The sequence below is a fragment of the Peromyscus californicus genome, unplaced genomic scaffold, assembly GCF_007827085.1.
Source record: "Peromyscus californicus insignis strain IS unplaced genomic scaffold, ASM782708v3 Scaffold_11__1_contigs__length_118956290, whole genome shotgun sequence".
NCBI classification, from domain to species: Eukaryota; Metazoa; Chordata; class Mammalia; order Rodentia; family Cricetidae; genus Peromyscus; species Peromyscus californicus.
In genome coordinates this window covers 86,056,075-86,077,620 of record NW_026294402.1, presented here as the reverse complement: position 1 = coordinate 86,077,620, position 21,546 = coordinate 86,056,075, and positions in this window count along the sequence as shown.

Sequence of the window (21,546 nt, the reverse complement as noted above, 5' to 3'; positions counted from 1 at the left end):
TTCTCTCCACTCCTTGTGCCCTGAGACAATGTACGTTTTGAGGTATCTACACTCCTGCATGAATGTATGTGGCTCTGGATGGTTCTTCCTATTAATAAACAAAATTGGAACTTGACAGCAGCCTTAGTGCATGTCCCTCAAATTTTTTAAGACACAGTGCTTGTAAAGTCCAACCACTGGGCTTGTATTTCCAATCTTCTCACATCCTCATGGTTCCCTCCCCTTTCACTCTTCCTCCCTCCAACCTTTTTGCTAAATCTCTCAGCTTCTCTGTCTCTCTGCCTGTGTCTCTGTTTTCCCGTTTCTGTCTCTGTCTCTGTCTCTGTCTCTCTTTCTCTCTCTCTCTCTCTCTCTCTCTCTCTCTCTCTCTCTCTCTCTCTCTCACACACACACACACACACACACACACACACACACACACAGACTTCTCAACAATCAACAAGAATTATACAGCTTTCTAAAAGGCAGAGATCTAGGATCTTCTTTATTACTTTGGAAACAAGGATATGTAAACAAAACTCTCTCCCAAATTAATCACATTTGACTTTTCCAGTTCCATAATAAAACCTATTGCTAGGGCAAGGTGACGTAGTAAGTAAGGTGCTTTCTGCATAAGCTTGAAGCCATGAGTTGGGATCCCCTGAGCCTATGCAAAAGCTGGGTGCTGAATCACATTTATAATCCTACCATGACATGGGATGCAGTGACAGAAGAACTCTGGAAGCTTGAGGGAGGGCCAGGAATCCTGACATATGCAGTAATAAAGAGCAAAAGTACTTTCTCTCAAAAAAGGTGAAAGGCCCAAACCCACACCCAAGGTTGTCCTGTTAACTCCACGTGTGCACTATAGCACACACACATACCTGCACACACACACACACACACACACACACACACACACACACACACACACGCACACATGCACACATGCATGCACACACATCCACACACATCCATACAAAATACTGCTACTTTAATAATACCAGGTAAAAACCTATCCATAAATGATTTACTATTTTTAATTATTTACTGGTTTCTATGTTTTAATTTTCAAAAGTATCAGCTGCATTTGGTTTTTGTAATCATGGAAGGTAAAGAGTGAGTGGACAGATTACTTTCTTAATGACCTGTCATTTTATTCAAATTTGAAATATCTGTCACATGAGCACACACATATGCATCAGCCTTGAGGACTATCTTTCTACCTCAACTTTATATACATTATTAAAACCACAATACTCACTCATAATAATGCTTATTTTTTCCTTCTCAACTAAATCGTCTATGCTATGAAATGAAATTATTCTAACTAGTAAGTACCATTCATCTCATCACAAATAAGTCAATTAGTTACCCAATATTACTTCATTTAATTGCTATGGATCTATTTTACATGTCAAAATTCAATGAGTAACAGGAATAAAATGCAAAATTAGATATATACTGTCCATGTATTCAATAGTTTAGAGTAAATCTGATTAAACGTTTAAAAACATAAAGGCCTTTCATTAGTGTTGTTAACCATACAGAATAATGGATTTTACTGTGACAATTTCATACATGCTTTTGACACATTCTGTGATGTCAGCCCTCTCACAGCCTCCCTTGCCCTTAGCACCTCTCTTCCAGAATCCCCTTTCTCTTTTCAAAGAGTCCCCTTTCCACTTTTGTATCCTCTCTTTTTCTATTCTCTCTCTCTTTCGGATTCCACATTTGATAGCAAATATGCAATACTGTAATTGTCTTTCTGAGTCTGGGCTATTTCAAGTGGTAACACGACAGCTAGTCCCATCCATTTTCCTAAAAATAATATGGTTTGATTCTTTTTAAGTATGAATAATATTTTCTTTATATGTACATTTCACATTTTCTTTATCCATCTGTGAATTGTTATTGCAAATAATATAAAATATCCTTTTTGGAAGGAAATATTGCCTGGATTTGAACAGATGAGTTGAATGATTTTACATACACACATGTACAATACATCCTGCTATCAAGAGATAAATACTATACATTAGAAATATAACCATGTTTTGCTGATGTGAGCTAAGGTAATAGCTCTCTCCCTAAAATACCTGTATGCCAATCCTTGGCATGTGTGTGTGTGTGTGTGTGTGTGTGTGTGTGTGTGTGTGTGTGTGTGTGTGTGTGTGTTAATGGTGGAAAGAAAGGAAAATGCAGTGGAGTTAAGCTAGAGATTGCAGGACTGGGAGGTGATCCTGGGTTATCTGAATGGCCCTATTGTAATCAATCACAAAAATTTTTGTAAGATGGAAGCAAGAAACTCAGAAGGAGAGAAAAGGCAATATGGTGTCGGAGGCAGAGGAAGAGATGGAAATGTGGTGCCAGAAACCAGGGTTAGAATGATGCAAGGAAAGGGCCAGGAGCCAATAAATACAAGTGGGCCCTAGGATCTTCCAAAGGCAGTAAACACATTCTCTCCTGGAGACTCCAGTGGGAACACAACTGTCTCAACTCAATTTGGTTTTCAGACTTCAAAACTGCAGGACTGTAAATTTTCATTGCTTTGAGTCACAAAATGTATGAAAATGTGTTATAGAGGCAATAGAGGATTACTTCACTGTACCGTTTATTAACAGTTTTCCCTCCAGTAATCCCAGTGAATCTCAGAGTTAGCTCTCAGGCAGCCTGATGCAGGCCTTTCAAAACAGCACAGCAGCAATGCCATCTCCTTGCTTGTGTCTTCCCTGACCCATCCCCCATCCTGGCCATGGACCAGACCCCTTTCTGTTCAACTCATATCCATGGCCGGCTTAAAATGAGACCTCTAAGTTCATTCTACGTCACCAGTTTTTATCTTAACCATTAATGTGGCATCCAAACAACACTCCAGCTTTTTCAGACTCATTATTGGGCTTTGTAATTGCTTTTAAGTGGTTTGAAGTATTTTGTCTACTGTTCCACCAAATTATAAACTTCAAGGGAGTAGGAAATATAAGTGCTTTTGGTTTTTATTCATCCTGGCAGGGATTTCTCATGCCGGGTGCACACAGAAAGTAGGAGCCTTGACAATGTCTGCATTTTTTCCTGGGTAGATTTCCAGTGGCCGCCTATCCTGGCCCCCAAAAACCTTGATGCCTACTGGAAAGCAGGAAACTGAGAAACTCTTGGGTGGTTAGTGCTGCTGCTCTCACGCTCAATCCACTTGCTTATTTATCCTGTTAGCCAGAAACATAGCTACCTTTCTAAATAAGACAAAGAACACCGGTGCTTTATCATTCCATAAGATTGTTATATACAAAGCATTTTAAATACAACTTTATTTGAGTGGCATGAAAACCTTATGAGATAAGAAGATAGATATTGTTATTATCATTTTTTAAACAGTGAAACAAATTTAGAGAGACAAAGAACTTTCCAAAAGTGTCAAATAGAAAGCACTGAATGGAAACCATGCTTGTAGCTCCATGTTTATGGTGTGTTGGTTATTTGATTGGTTGTTTCCCTTGACTGCTTAAGGCTTGTAAACCTAATTGTGACTATTCTGGAATCCTGATTAAAATATAAGTGAACTCATTCTTTAAGATTCACATAGAAACATAAAATCTTATATTCTAAAACTGGGCTGTTTATTTGTAAGGTTGAGTTTTCTGTTCTATAAAAACATTAATTTGTTCCATACATTGTAAAGTGCTACATTATGTCACATTTATCACTTAGAAGAAAAGCCCAAATGGACTCATGATACTAAATAAAAAAGTTTTAAGTTTGTAGTTAACTTGCTGAAGCAGCAAACTACAGTCGCATCAGGGAACTGCTCGAAGGGGTTTGAAGATAAGGGAATGAAAATGACTCAAATAGAAAAACTATATGCATTATGAAAAATGCTTGGAGGTCTGTATGGCTGGAGGAGAAAGACGACGTATGTCTGCCCTGGAGAAGCATGGACAGCTAAATTCTTTTATCCCTATATCACCTATTGAAGTCAGCAAGTTCCTCCAGGAGAAATCAGTAAGGCAGCTGCACACTTGAAGTAGATCCAAAGATATTGGTGGCACCGTTTACAGGCACAGAATGAGGAGAAGTGTAACATATCAAAATTAGAAAAAGATAATACAGCAATCTACCATAGCAATATGTAAGCTACTCAAATTAAGAGCTGTGTCATGCAGATGCCCTCAGGATCCCCACAAGTACAAAAGCAAATAGCGCACCATGCTTTTTGTTAATTCTCTGTCACTAAGTGATTAGTAACCTAACAAGACTAGATGTTTAAATGAATTTGGTTAGGAAGGGTGTGGAAGAGAGCCAGTATAAAGACTGGAGAGTGTTCTATCCAAAGTTCTTCCTCTGTTTACTTCAAAGAGCCTGGTTAAGGCAGTTTTCTGACTCACCTCTATTCCCTGTCACTTTCTGTGACTGGTTTGTGCTGTAGTCACTAAGGACATGGGTTAAAAGAACAATAAGAAGGATACAGGAAAACCAAGTTGGACTTGACTTTAGTCAGACATTTGTCTGTGCTTCTTACAAACTGAATGACACTAGGAAAGTTATTGATGAATAGCTATATTAAATCTCAGATTTTCATCAATGAAATGAGTAATTTAAAATAATACACCCAAACATAGGATTATGCTTAAAGTGATCACATAATACATACCACCCCCACAACTTCCTCAGTTAGTTTATTGCATAAATTATTTTTTAAAACATTTATATTTTCTTTTACATGTTCCAATCAGTGTGGTATCACAGAACTTGTAAGTTTCCCTATATGCCCAGATGTTAAGTTGAATTAAGTTACTTAGTTATACCATGACTTACTTGAACCTCTTAGAAAATAATAACACTTTTGGGTGAAAGGTGAAAGGAATGATGCAAAACAAGATTTTACAAATTCAGGGTTTAATTTCCCACAAATAAACAAAACATTTTTGTGTTTTCATTATTCAACAGTGAAATAGGAAAGATGATACTTTTTGGCAATATCTGAAGCAACTAAGAGATGTTTACCTAAACATTTCCTAATATGGTATGTGTTTTAATTCCCTAGGTTTAAAGGTTAACTTTTCATCATTTAAGATAAAACAATGGAATTCAAGAGTCATAAAAATAATGACCATTAATTGTAAGAGAAGATTTTTCATGAACCAGAGAGGACATTTGATACTCACAGCACTTCTATCAAACAGTTCCTATTACCACTCTTTCTCTACACAGCAGAAGAGATTACTCAACTCACTTCATATTTTGCATAATAAGAAGCAGAGCATAAGTTCAAATCCAGGTCCAAGTGCAAAATGGTAATTCATTTAGCTATAAGGCTGCTATTGTCCTTTAGCTCAAATATAAATACAAATGTAAAGCTTCACCACAGAGGAACCTGAGAAGCGAGTTCTTACTCTGACCTCTCCCATAACCTAGTCACTAAGGTAACAATGGACTCAGACTGGCCCACCTCTGCCTCTCACTAACACTGTGACCATGTGCGAGTCATACCACCTCTTGAGCCTCCATGTTCTCTCGTGAACCTGATGACCAATTACTTCTTTTACAGACTGAGACAGAGACCAGAGGTGAGCTGCATAGAACCTAGCACACTGTGAATGTTCAGAAGCTAATAGGAATATCATGACAGCCCTGGGCTAAATGTGCTGTGTTTTCAGGCTGTTTTATGGCTTCACATAATTCCAGGTGACACTCATTCACCTGGTACAATATCGTATGCAAAGACTTTTGACATTTTTAAATTTTACCTTTATTTATGTATGTGTATGTGTAGATGTATGTATATGTGTATGTATATGTTTGTGTGTGTATGTATGTATGTGTGCATATATGTGTGTCCATGTGTACATGTGTGTATGTGTGCATATATGTGTATATGTGTGCATGTGTGTGTATCTGTGCATGTGTGTGGTATGCACAGGCACATGAATATCCTAGGAAACCAGAAGAGGATGTCAGCTTCTGTGGAGCTAGAGTTATAGGCAGTGGTAACCCACGCAGGGTGGGTGCTGGACATTAAACTCTGGTCTTCAACAAGAGCAGCAGGTGCTGTCAACCCCTTAGCTATCTCTCAAGCCTGCTTTTGACATTTTTATAAGGACACAAAAAATAGACAAGTGCATTTTCTTATCATATTATCTTAATGATATCTAGATGCAGAAATATTTATAAATATTATTCTACTCACACATAATAGCCAATAACACTTTTGTCAGCATAATTTGAAGAGAATGATTTGGGGAGGGCAAGGGACAGAAGCTCCTGAGGCAAGACAAAGAAAGGATACCTCAGGCTGCTTTCTGCCAAGATCAAGGGCCAACACTAAAGTTAAATAGCTGTAACTGGAGAGAATACAATGGTCTAGACTTGGGGAAAAAAGCAGGATGGAGAGAATGGAAACAATAAGCAGCAACAAAGAAAAATACAAAAACTTAAAAAAATTACAACAAAAACACTTGTTTGTCATGAGTAGCTGGAGCCAGTAAGATGTGGTGCAATTTTTCTTCAAGGACTTTTAAACCTGAAAATGAACTTCCTGTGTGGATGTACAATATTTGAGACCTCAGCCAATTTTACTAGTTTTTCTTTAGACATACAGAGTTACAGTAGCAATGGCATTTTGGCATCATAGTCTAGGTAAATCCTCTCAAGAAATAAGCTTGAACCTTCACACTCCTTTCAATCCCTACCTTGCGATAACAGCACAAAGCTGATATAAAAAGATGGCATACTCATCCGTGTGTCGCTGAAACACATATGCGTATTTACATATTCCAAATGAAAGGGGCAATTTTGAAAAAATACCTATCTCTTAGAGAAAAAAATCACTGGGTTTTAAAAACAACTACAAATATAATTTAAAAAACAATCATCCAAATAAAACAATTATTTAAAAACTATGTTAAGCCAACCAGTGATCTGTTCTCAGAAGCTCAATGCGTGAACATATGGTCTTTTCCCACAGCAATGATGCCTGTCATGTGAACATTCTTTCTATTAAATGCTCTAAGTGATCTCTTACTTTTGTAAGCTTAATTTCTTGAAATTGTTTCTGTTAAGAGTTTCCTCAGGCTGCCATTAGAGGGCATGAAAGAATAATGTGCAAACCAAAGTCAGATGCACCAAAACTCACCAAGAAAGGAAAGACCGCCAGTTCTGCCTCATTTTGAAAGACGAGTTCACTCCCTACCCATCCCAAAAAGTAGTGGTGGAAACAATTTATATGCAAGAACTTCTGGTGATAGCAGTCTTCTGTAAAGAAATTAAGGTCCTGATGACTATTCCATGTGAAAGACAGAAGCAGATTATTAAAGTTGGAAGAGTTCTGTTTTGATCATTCGAAAGTTAGAGCTGATCTAATAGGAGTCACTAGGGGACATGTCTAAATAATGGAAAGAAAGAAAGAAAGAAAGAAAGAAAGAAAGAAAGAAAGAAAGAAAGAAAGAAAGAAAGAAAGAAATATATATATATGGAGTGTCAGAGAGCCTGGAGGAAATACAGAGGGAATTAGAGCAGTGAAATATCAAACTTTGGTTCATGGCCAGAAAAAAGACATACAAGAAAAGTAATACAGAGACATATTGTTCTTTGAAAAGTTTTGGATCAATTTTGTAGCTTCAAAATCTACTCCATCATACCAGCCTCCCTCTGGTGTCCCTATGAAACTCCCTTTTAACCTAGGAGTAACAACAAAAACCTAGTCAAAGGGGGACTGTGTTTCAAAGATGGAAAAATGACCCAAATCTTCTTAGGCTATAAATCACTTGACATTTGAAGTGACTTTAAATGCATTCTCCCTTCTTAAATGTCATATTCAAATTTTATGAAATTAAATGGACCCATATACAAACAAGAGAACAATTCTTCCCAATAATAAATGTAGGAGAAGTCCATACTAATCCAGTCAACCCATTCTTTTAACTTGTGGAGGGAAAAATGTATAGTTTATGTTTCATGGTAATATAAACCCTCACTCACACAAGATGTGGTTTTGGTAAAAGTTATGGAATTTCAGAATAAATTTATGATAGCTGTCCATTTCTTTAATTTATAAAACAGTAAAATCCCAAGATCCCCTTCAAAACAGCCACAATATGTTTCTATCACACTAGCAAGACCGTTAAGACTCCCTGTAGGGCACTTGGACTTAAAACCTATAAATTTCTTGCTTAAATTTTCTAACAGGAGAAACTAGGGATACATATGAGAACATAAACACACCTTTCAGTGATAGGTCTGTGTAAGTCTGTATTGCTGAAGGGTATAACAAAAGCAGTAAAGGACAGGAATTATAGTAAACAGGACTCAGATTCCATGCTCTGTTTGTAAACACAGAACTCTAGAAAACACAGAGACAGATGGGGAAAATACCTTCAAATACCCATGATGAGAAGAGGTCTCTTAGCAAGTCGTTTCCCTCACAGAACCATTCTGACTAACTAATGAGTGTATTTGACAATGCATGACATATAAATGGAAGAGGAGGTAAACATGTATTCTACATATTTCATTTTTATTAAGTGGGCATAATCGTTTAAAATTGAAATAATAAATGTTGCTATTTGACTCTATCTGAAATTCTAATACAAAATTTATTGTTATGATCTATATACAATAAATGTAGAAAACATGGATAAGTAGCTAAGAGAAGTTGAGTGTTCTTTATCTCGATTGGAAAAATAACCATTGGCAAATGATGTAATCCTAGAAAGTCACTCTCACAACAGTTTCCTTGATGTACATTTACTGTATTAATCCTTTCTAAAGCTGTGAATACATCGGTGACTCATAAACAGCTCTCAATCTCATTTGCCCAGTGTGGGGTGTGGTGTGTTCTGTCATCTCCTGGGAGAAGGATAGATTCCCTTATCAACAAAATAAAGGTAGAGCATCAAGCAAAGCATTGGGATTTATAACCATAATCAAACAAAGAAAGGAAGGTGAAGTATGGACTCAGAAATCCTAGGGCAAATTTTGCCACCTCTCCTTTTTTTTTTTTTTTTAATTTTTATTTTGCAATACAATTCAGTTCTACATATCACCCAAGGATTCCCTTGTTCTCCCCCCTCCCGCCCCTCTCACCTTCCCCCCAGCCCACACCCCATTCCCACCTCCTCCAGGGCAAAGCCTCCCCCTCAGACTGCGATCAACCTGGTAGACTCAGTCCAGGTAGGTTCAGTCCCCTCCTCCCAGGCCGAGCCAAGCGATCCTGCATAGGCCCCAGGTTTCAAACAGCCAACTCATGCAATGAGCACAGGACCCGGTCCCACTGTCTGGATGCCTCCCAAACAGATCAAGCCAATCAACTGTCTCATCCATTCAGAGGGCCTGATCCAGTTGGGGACCCCTCAGCCATTGGTTCATAGTTCATGTGTTTCCATTCGTTTGGCTATTTGTCCCTGTGCTTTATCCAACCTTGGTCTCAACAATTCTCGCTCATATAAACCTCCTCATTCTCGCTAATTGGACTCCCAGAGATCCACCTGGGGCCTAGCCATGGATCTCTGCATCCAGATCCCTCAGTAGTTGGATGAGGTTTCTAGCACAACAATTAGGGTGTTTGGCCACCCCATCACCAGAGTAGGTCAGTTCGGGCTGTATCTCGACCATTGCCAGCAGTCTTTTGTGGGGGTATCTTTGTGGATTTCTGTGGGCCTCTCTAGCACTTTGCTTCTTCCTATTCTCATGTGGTCTTCATTTACCATGGTCTCCTATTCCTTTGTTCTCCCTCTCTGTTGTTGGTCCAGCTGGGATCTCCCGTTCCCCCAAGCTCTCTTTCCCTCAACCCTCGCCTTTCACTACCCCCACTCATGTCCAGGTTGTTCATATAGATCTCATTCCATTTCTCTGTCATTGGGCGATCCCCGTGTCTTTCTTGGGGTCCTGTTTTCCAGGTATCCTCCCTGGTGATGTGAGTAGCAGTCCAGTCATCCTTGTTCCACATCTAGTATCCTCCTATGAGTGAGTACATACCATGTCTGTCTTTCTGAGTCTGGGTTACCTCACTCAGGATGATTTTTTCTAGGTCCATCCATTTGTCTGCAAACCTCATGATGTCATTGTTTTTTCTCTGCTGAGTAGTATTCCATTGTGTATATGTACCACATTTTGTTTATCCATTCTTCAGTTGAAGGGCATCTAGGCTGTTTCCATGTTCTGGCTATTACAAACAATGCTGATATGAACATAGTTGAACAAGTGCTCTTGTGGTGTGGTTGAACATTCCTTGGGTATATGCCCAAGAGTGGTATAGCTGGATCTTGGGGGAGATGGATTCCCAATTTTCTAAAAAGCGCCATATTGATTTCCAAAGTGGTTGTACAAGCTTGGATTCCCACCAGCAGTGGAGGAGAGTTCCCCTAGCTCCACATCCTCTCTAGCATATGGTGTCTTCAGTGTTTTTGATCTTAGCCATTCTGACAGGTGTAAGGTGGTATCTCAGAGTTGTTTTGATTTGCATTTCCCTGATGATTAGGGATGTTGAGCAATTCCTTAAATGTCTTTCAGCCATTTGAGTTTCCTCTGTTGAGAATTCTCTGTTTAGTTCTATAGCCCATTTCTTAATTGGACTGTTGGGCATTTTGATGTCTAATTTCTTGAGTTCCTTATATATTCTGGATATCAGTCCTCTGTCAGATGTGGGGTTGGTGAAGATCTTTTCCCATTCTGTTGGCTGTCGCTTTGCCTTGTTGACCGTATCCTTTGCTCTACAAAAGCTTCTCAGTTTCAAGAAGTCCCATTGATTGATTGTTTCTCTCAGTGTCTGTGCTACTGGTGTTCTATTTAGGAAGTGATCTCCTATGCCAATGCATTGCCACCTCTCTTAAGCCACACTCAGCTTTCTAAATCAACAAACTACGGAAGGTCCTTATGCTTGCTTACCTAAAATTTGCTTTGCATAAAATCATCGGAAAATTCCTAGGCACACTGCAGATACAGGAGGGCTAATCAAGGCCATCTTTCTTACATTGTGGCATTAGTAGTTAATAACACTTCACAAAGGTCATCTTCAGCATCTTCATCACTTCCTTGGTTATGGCTTTGCAATCACATTTCCTATTTCACATCAAATTCCTCCCCCATCCTACCTAAATCCTCCCCAGTTTCTGACAGATGGGAGAGTTCTTTCTTTTATTTTTATTGATATTGTCACACGTTTTTATAATGAAACTTAGTTTTTCCACACCTATTCCCTTCTCCCAGCCCCTCCCTCTCTCTGTAGAACACTTCTTCGCAGCAAGTTCCCCTTCTACATTCCTGTGTTCCCCTTCTACATTTTTGTGTGTGGATCACTGAGTTCAAGAGTCTCTTGGCTGAGGCTGGATGGGAGGTTATTTACTAGAACAAGGGCAACTTCTCAGTGGCTAAAAAACTGAAGAAACGTTACTGTGCACATGTGACCACTCTAATTCATTGAGCTATCTCCAGCCAAAATGGAATACCTTCCCAGCAAGTCACCATCTTTATCACTTTGCTTTGTATCTCTTAAGTCTTTAATATAAATTCCCAAGAAATGTTTGGCAAACAAAATCATTAACCATTAATCGTTTCTTTTTATTCTGAAATAAAACCTAGGTAATACTTAATTGTTGCATCATAAGAACAATTAGACAATATAATAAGGCCAATCATTCCATGGAAATATTTAAACAGACCTAAAATGTTAGCACATGGTTGAAATAGTCAAAGTGTTAATTTTTTATTATTATACCCTGGGCTTTTAGGATATTGTTTTGTTGGGGCTTTTGTTGTTATTATTGTTGGGTTTTGTTTTTGCTTGTTTGTTTTAAGACAGGGACTCACTGTGTAGACCAGATTGGTCTAGAACCCATGAAGATCCATCTGTCACTGACTTTCAAGTGCTGGGATTAAGGACATTCACCACCACTTCTGACTGGGTATTTATATATGAATACAAAATTCAGTTTTTAAATAGACAGCAGAACACAGTAGAAACTATTGTTTAATTTCTGTACACTAGGCATTAAAAAGCATAAAGCAGCCGGGCGGTGGTGGCGCACGCCTTTAATCCCAGCACTCGGGAGGCAGAGCCAGGTGGATCTCTGTGAGTTCGAGGCCAGCCTAGGCTACCAAGTTAGTTCCAGGAAAGGCGCAAAGCTACACAGAGAAACCCTTTCTCGGAAAAAAAAAAAAAAAAAAAAAGCATAAAGCTTACATGTGAAATTCAAAATAATGGTCAGTGGCCTTTGGGATTGCAATAGACAGCATAGTTTAAATAAACTTCTCAAATGTCTCCAACATTATCAAGTTAAAAAAAAAAAAACCTAAGCTAAACTAAAACCCTGAAACAGTTGGTATACTTTCAATTGTTCAGAATTTTTTATAAAATTTTAAATTTAAAACTTAATAGCACAAAATACCCAACCTCTATTTCAAATTGTATTCCGGTTTTGAAACAGGCTTACAGGAACTTATTTTAATTAATTTATTTATTTTGAGACAGGGTTTCTCTGTGTGGCTATGGTGCCTGTCTTGGATCTGGTTCTGTAGACCAGGCTGGCCTCAAACTCACAGAGATCCTCTTGGCTGTGCCTCCCAAATGCTGAGAGTAAAGGCGTATGCCACCACCGCCCAGCACACCACCGCCCAGCAGGAACTGGCAGGAATAGCAGGAACTGCAGAAACTGGGCTGGAGAGATGGCTCAGCCATTAAAGGCTAGGTTCACACCCAAAAATACAGGAACTTATTTTTAAAGTAAATATTTCTAAACAGCATTCAAGGGCTTTCACAATATCAAAAGCAGTTGACCGTTCTTTGGTTCTTGCTTTATATATTTGAATCTTAACACTTTCAAAGAGGGCAAAGACCTCACACCCAAGGACACAGGGGTATCTAACATTCTACACCTGGTTTTTTTTCCTATATGTGTGGACAACTATCTTCCCACCCACAGGGATAAGGGTCTCCTAGAACATTTCTGAGAGGCCCAGATAAGGAAAATGAGATGTTTCAGGTATTTTTCAGGCCTCTAGTGATAATGACAAGGTCACCTCATTTTTTTATATGCTAGCAAAGTCATGCTAGCAAAGAAATAAAATATTGAGGCCAGTGCTGGCTCTGCTTCATATAAATCTTTATGATATTTTAATATTTTGTTTATAACAGAATTTGCTTATCACACAAAGGAAAGAAAATTGACTAAATATTTAATTATCATTATTTATCACTTACATTTCACTTTTCTTGTCTTTGATTATGTCTGCCCATGACAAAGAGTTGTTGGCAGATCTCGCAATAATTTTTAGTATATTTTTAGTATATTCCATCTAAATCCATCAATAAATTTTTAAAATTAGTTCTGACATTTAAAAATTCTTGTCAAAACATAGAAAAATCATTATTCCCCATAAACATAAAGTGAAGGCAACCACTCTCAAAAGTAAAATAAATGAAAATAAAATCCTATCTTATAACACCATCTTTTATTATTTGTAAGAGTGTTTTCTTATAATAATGGCACTACTAGATTTTTTCTTAAAAGAAAAAAAGTATATACTGTGCCATGTTTTAATATTATAGGAGAGTTTCTTTATTAAGATAGCAATGTCATTCTTACTCCTGTTGCACACATTTTAAGACATTATTTTATTCATTACAGTTCTTTAGGCAAATTGTTGAAATTGTTCTGAGCTTTCAACAATTTTTCAGAGAGCAGGTCACAGATGCCTGGTAATCTTGGCACATCTGTGAGAGCGGACTCTCCAGCTAGTGCTCAGTAAACATCAAGTATCAGAACCCAATACATTGCTGGAAAGTGGCTGATGCATCCCTGGGAAGGAATGGCTCAGGAATCATCATCAAAGACTTGCTTAACACTCTTCTCTTTACTACACTCTTTCATGGGCACTCTCTCATTTCCTGAAGCAAGCCTGTAGCAACTTCAAGTTCATTGCAATTTCAATCACTCTTAACGCAATAAATGCGTTTTAGGTTTCAACTAAAAGTTAAAATAATACTTAATAGTGAAATTACTTAGTAATTACTTAGTAACCTTACTATTAAGATTTAACTCTAATTTAAAAACTTATCCAATGCTCTAAAAAGAACATCAAGGTATGTCCAAGTCAAAATGGATAGTCTTCTTACTGCTTCAGAAAATAATTTAAATTCAGAATGGAAAATCCAGAATAAAAATATTGAAGAAACAGTAACAGTCAGTCTGGAGCTAATAAAACTAGAGAACTGGATTTTTATGGTGAAAAAATATGTTAGAAACTAGACATAAATTGTTTACTATCATAGAACAGCAGAATAGCTGTGTCAAATTTTTGTGATAGGCAAACTTCTATATAGTCATAATACCAAATATAAAGAGTAATTTGTTGTCCTTAATTTCCAACTCATTTTATGAGTAAGGATATCTATATAAAACTATTATGTCAGTTAAGTAGTAAATAAAATAGAGGAAGTGAAAATATTTAGGAAAGCCTGCCACCACAGAAAGGAAAAAAGTATCACCCAAATGTTTTCCATTGTACTACATAACAACACATAGGGTTCTTCCTTAAATAAAACCAACTATTTGTGCTATAACAAATGGATTTTTTTCACTCACTGCCATTTTGATTCATCTGTCCAACACCTGATGATTAGAGGACCTGAATCCACTTAAACTGTTCGGTTGTGACGTATACTTAGCAAAATATACAAGTACTAACCAGTTTGGAAAAAAGAGTCTAAAGGTTCAACTACAAGAGCCTAAAGAAAATGTCTATCACAGGGTTACAGAAAAAGACTCAATTACAACACTTCAGAAAAGTGAGCAAAGAATGTAATATCTAAATAATATCTAAAAGAATGTCCAAATTTGTTCACAGCAAAAAATATAAAATAACTGTGTGAGAATATGTGTTTTGAGAGTAGCAAAGAAATTAGAGACAGGTGGTAAATGGAAAATAATTGTTATGCTAGAGTTATTCCTAAACAACATATGTACTGAATATAGTTTAATTCTGTCACATCTTGTGTAATAAGAAACATAACCACTAACAGAGAAGTAGGGAATAAGATACAACATGGAGGAGGCTATGCAATATTAATATATAGACCTGAATTTGAATAAGAAATATCTAATACACTTTCCAGTATGGAACTACAAAATATGTTGCTATCTATAAAATAGTCTACCTCTTTGAAATGAAGAAGAAACACAAATAAATTTTCTGAGGTCATACACCATCTCTACTAATAGAAGGCAAGACTTCTAAGAAAAGTAGCTAGTTCCAAGCCTAAGGGGAAAATGTCCAAAGCAAATCTTGAATATACCCACTGGGTGAAAATGAAAAAATAGAGAATTCTGAGAATCATTCAAAAGGGCCAGAGAATCAATAACAGGAGTTTCAGAAAGAATAGTAATTAGGAGAAGGGGAAGGAAGGGGGAAAAGACTAATAATATTACCCAGAAGTGTTCTAACCCATGAGATTATAGGAATCATAAAACCAACAGACTAAAGATCATGGTGGCTCCATCTTGACTCATCTGGGAGCTGGGAAGGAAGAAAAAAGACTCTCTGATTTTCCCAGAGGAACTGCTTTCTGGGTCACCAAATAGGCAAAATGAGTATCTAATCAATATTTTAAAGGAAAAGATAGAACTAGAAAGTCATTATTTGCAATTTCCTCAAAAGTAATAGGTTTCAACACCAGGCGTTATCATTATCAGCTAGTGTTAGAAAAAGTATGGGTAAAAACACCATCAAACACTACCTGATGAGACCAGACACAGCGTGATCAAGTCTGACCTGACCAAGCCTTTGAATCCAGCTTCTAGAGATTCAGGGAACGTAAGAAGTTGGTTGATCATGATCAACATTCTCCTAGGATTTCCAATAAATAAATTGGATGATTAAAAAAAGATGAGAAAAACTGCAAGTTAAAAGACAGATACAATATTTAATCTCTGTATTTACTCAAGACTAAACTAGTGTCTTTCATAGATACTAAAGTGGTAAAACTATAGGACAGTGAAATAATTGTTTTCTCAGAAAGAGAAAATAAACTCTAATAGATATAGAGCAATTAAGGAGTTTCTGTGATGAACAGCAAAGTTCTATTTTTCAGCCAGCTGGTGGAAAACACATCAGCTGTGAAATAATCCACATAGTCATACATTTCTTTCTTTTTTTGACTCGTGCATTATTTATACCAAGAGTTTTAAGGCAAATTTAGGTTGGATAATTCAAAAGTAATATTGCATAATGAGACGATGCTTTTTAAAGAACCAGCAGATAAAAAGGACCAGAAAAGCTCACAAAAATAATTCATCATGATGAATATGTAAAATACCGTGCCATCTTCAAGGTGCTTTTAAAGTGATGCAGAACTTACATACAAAATTCAATGAGACTCTGAAATCTGATATTTTTATAGAGACTGGTTAGGTCAAAACATTTCATAAGAATCCCTGCTCTTTGATTCCTGACTGTTTTCATTATAGTCTGGTGTTAAGGTTTTCTAGTATTCACTGAACTAAAAGACTGCTTGCCAATAGAGAACAGGATTTTTTAAAACATTAATTATTTTACATGATGTATAACAAAAAGAAAAGTTTAAAGGTCGTTTCTCAGGGGCAGAACATGTGTATACAATACAGAAAAAGAGGGTATGGGAAACACTTTAAAAAACAAAATCTATAGATAATCTGAATGAGCCTTCTTTTCTTCAGTTAAAGATATTTTCTTCAACAACATATCAAATTCTGTAATTAAAATAAGGTTTTAAAACAGTGTCTAAACTAACCATGAGGAATCACTCATAAGCAATGACTATTGTTTTTTATTTGTACATTTTAAAATATTTTAAAATTGTAGGGCTTTTTTTCTATATGTGGCATGGACCCAGGCAGACTACCTACAGTCATCCTCCATTCCTCCTCCATTCCAGTTGTCAATGTCACATCCAGCCTCCGGGTCTTATCTGGATCCCATATCTTGCATCCAGGTTCAGTCTGGATGCAGTCCTCAAAACCTAGCCTGCCTACACCATCTCTAATACCCAAACCTAGGCAAGGTTGCACGTCCTGTATGCCTGCCCAGCCTGGTCAATCAAGACTGTGTTATTCTCAACTCCCAATGTGGTTCCTGTAACACATCATGAGAACCAATCCAATCTTGTGAATCTCTCAAACCCTAGTCTGCCTGTATCATATCGAACCCCCAGGCTTATCCTGGGTTTCATATCTGTGTGGGGATCCAACATGGTGAGTCACTACAATTTTGCCTATCCACATCATTCCTTAGCTTCAGGCCTTGCATCAGCATCACAACCTATAAGTACACTGGCCTAGCCTAAAGCAACCCTGAATCTCACATCAGACACACAAAAAAATGAATTAAGTCCATATGTCTAAGACTAATCACAAAACACAAAAACTATGAAAGACCAAGGTGGTTTATACACCTCAAAATTCACCAGTCCTAAAGAAATGTTATCCAGGTACATACACTTAGAACCCAGGATACAGAACTTAACAATCATAAACTTCATCAAAGAATTCAAGAAGTTTAAATAAAATACCAACACTTAAATTAATCAATGAGAATAGCAATAAAAATCTGAGAGTTGTCAAAGAAAACACAAACATATAACTAAATGAAATGACAAAGACAGTCCAGGATTTGAAAGCTGAATTCAATACAGAAATTGACACACTAAAAAAAATTCAAGCTGAAATGAGAATGAAATTGACAACTTCAGTAACCCAGTTGGAAAACTCAGGGGAAAGTCTTAAAGGTAGACTCAGACAAGTAGAAGAAAGAATATCTGGGACTTGGAGATAAAGTAGAGAAATTAGACACAACAAAAGATTATGAAAAAATTAAACACATAATAGAAACATGCAGGAAATTTGAGACACCATAAAAAGATCAAATCTTAGAACTATAGGCATTGATGGAGGAAAAAAGTCCCAGGTTAGTGGCATAAATCAGATCTTCAACAACATCATAGAATAAAACTTTTCCAAAAAAAGGAAAGATAAACATACAGATAGAAGAAGCACACAGGATACCAAAAAGACAAGACAAGAAAAGAAACTCCCTTAGGCATACTATTTAGTTAAAACACTAAATATAGAGAACAAAGAAAGACTGTGGAAAGTTACAAGGAAAAACAGTCATGTGTGAAGAGAAAGACATCAAATAAAATTTTAAAAGCCTAAAGAACAAAAGCAATCTACTCCAAGTTCTAAAAGACCACAGTTACCAACAGACTACTGTACCCAGCAAAACTGTCTGCGTAGTTGAAGGAGAAAAAAAAATTCACTATATAATCCAGTTAAAACAATTCGTGTCCATCAAACCAGCCCTCAGAGAATACCGGAAGAAACACTTCAGACTGAAGAGAGAAATAAACACAGTCAAGAGACTGCAGAAATAAAAAAAAATTGAAGCTGTAACTACCAAATGCAAAATATGACAAAGCACAAAAATGGCAAGGAAATAATAGGATAAAATGACTGAAGTTGATACAACCTTTCAATGAGAACTCTAAATATTAATGGCCTCAATTCTCCAATCAAAAGATACTGATTACTGAATAGATTTGGGAAACAGAATAGATTTTGCAGGTGGACTGGGGCAGGTGAGGATAGGAACAGAAGAGAGCAGGCAAACGTGGGAGAGATGAAGGGAAAGAGTACAGAGAGAGAGATGACTGGAATTTGGGGGCTTTAGGGGAGGAATGCAGAAACCTAGTGCAGTGGAATCTCCCTGGAATCCACAAAAGTGGTCCTAGCAAAGTCTTCTAGTAATGGGTGGTATGGATCCTGAACTGGCCATCTTCTATAATCAGACAAGGCTCCTAGCAGTAGGACTGGACATCAACTCAGGCACAAAACCTCTGACTTACAATCTATCCTGCCTGCTAGATGTGCTGAGGCAATGGTGGTGCAGAACTTGTGGGAGTGGCCAACCATGACTGGGCCAAATAGGGCCGGCTCCCTAAGAGGGAACTCCTGATACTGCCTAGATGGCCAGGAACTAGAGGCAGGACAGCCCAGAGACCCAGGATAGAACCAAATACAACTGGCAAATAAAATAAGTTAATAAAGTGATCCCTAATGATATTCTGCTATACTCACAGACTGGGTGCCTAGTCTGTTGTCATCAGAGGGATGTCATCTAGTACCATTTGGAGCAGATGCAGAGACCCACAGCCAAACATTATACAGAGCCAGGAGATCGCCATAGAACAGGGAGATGAAGAATTGTAGAAGTCAGAGGTGTCAAGGACATTGAGAACATGGACTACAGAACCAATTTAGCAGGGCTCATAGGGCTCACAGAAACTGAAGAGACAAATACGGACCCTGTATGGGTCTGAGCTACGTCCCTGGCATATACTTTATGGCTGTGTAGCTTGGTGTTCTTCTGGACTCCCGATAATGGGAGTGTGGTGGGGGGAGGTGTAGGGGTGTCTCTGATTCTTTTACCTGAACACGGGGACTCTTCTTTCTACTGATTTGCCACATCCAACCATGATATGAGGGTTTGTATCCACTCTTACTGTATCTTGGTATGTTCAGTGGATATCCCTGGAAGACCTGCTTTTTTTTTTTTTTTAAGAGAAACAGAGGAGGAGTTGATCTGGGATAGGGAGAAGGTTGGGGGAGGGACTGGGAGGAGTGGAGATAGGGGAAACAGTGGTCAGGATGTAATTTATGAGAGAAGAATGAAAGTTAATTTTTTTTAAAGGAACAAATTCATCTTTCTCCTTGTTTACAAGAAATTCACCTTACCTTTAAAGATAGGCACTGCCTTAGAGTGAAAGAATGGAAAAAAATATTCCAAACAAATAGGAACACAAAACAAGTGTCACACTCTCTTAATTCTAACAAAAATAGATAGAACTAAAACTAATCAAAAAGAAATAAAGAAAACTTCATTCTAGTCAAGGGAACTCAACCAATAAGACATTATAATTTTAAACATATGTTTATCAAACTCTGTTTAACCTAATGTCACAAAAAGCATAATACTGATGTTAAAGACATAAATTAACTTCATCATTTCAATACCCACTTCCACTAACAGACAGATCAACTGGAAGAAAAAAATAAACAGAGAAGCATCAGAATTAAATGGAATTATATAACAAGTAAACATAAAAGACGTCTACAAAATATTCTACCCAAACACCAAAAGAATATACATTCTACTCAGCAGGCCCTGGATAAGTCTCTAACATACACTACATTCTGGGACACAAAACAAACCTTAACAAATTCAGAAAACATGAAAATATTCTGTGCATCTTACAATGAAATAAAGCTTAAAATCAACAGCAAACAAGTATCTAGTAATTACACACACTCATAAAGATTAAATAACAAATTATTCAATGATAAAGAAATCAAGAAAAAATGTTTAATTCCCGGAATTAAATGAAATGATAACATAATACAACAAAACCTCTGACACACACTAAAAACAATCCTAGGATGTAAACTTATAACTCTAAGTACCTACATGAAAAGATAACAAAGAACATAAATAAATGACTTAATGATGCAGTTCAAGTATTTTAAAACCAAGAATATACCAAACCCAAACCAAATATATAAGAAGAAATAACAAAAAAATTGCAGAAATTCCAATTAAGTGAAATGGAATCAAAGAAAACAATTCAAAGAATCAACAAATCTAAGAGCTGGTCTTTGAAATTAACAAGAGTGACAAAGTATGTCCCCAATTAACCAAAAAAAAAAAAAAAGAGATTATTCAAATTAGCAGAACTGGAGGTGAACAGAGAAACATTGCAACAGACATCAAGAAATTCAGACTATAAGAGAATCATTTACAGACATATTTGATTAAATTATAATACATAAAAGAAAAAGAAAATTTTCTAGATTTATCTAAACACCCAATTGAAGTCAAGAAGGGGGATCATCAGTGTAAACAGACGCATAACAAATAAGGATATCAAAAGAGTGATAAAACATCTTCCAACTAAAAAAAAGAGCATAAGGCCAGAGAGATTCAGAGCAGAATTTTACCAGATGTTCAAAGATCTACAACCCATACTTCTTAAATTATTTTTTTTAAAGTGGAAAGAGAAGGAAATCAAGGCACCAAAACCAGGTAAATATACAACCAAAAGCAAAACTACAGGACAGTATTCCTGATAAACATACTTGCAAAAATCCTCAATAAAATACGTAAAAACTGCACATAACCAATCTGATCATCCACTATGATCAAGATGGCATCCCAGCGATACAAGGATGGTTCAACATATGGAAATCAGTAAGCAAAATAAATCATATAAACATACTAAAAGACAAAATTACTTTAATAGACACATAAAAGTAACAAAATACACCATATCTTCATGATAAAAGACCTAGAGTAGGCCTTGAAGGAACATGTTTCACCGTAATAAATATAATTCTATATAAAAATATATAGCTATGACTAACTCACAGATGATATTATCTTAAAGAGAGGAAACATGAAGCAATCACATAAAAGTAAGGGATGAAATAGTGCTGTTATGATCCTCAGTTCTTTTCAATCCAGTGCTTGAATGAATACCTAATAGCAATAAGATGA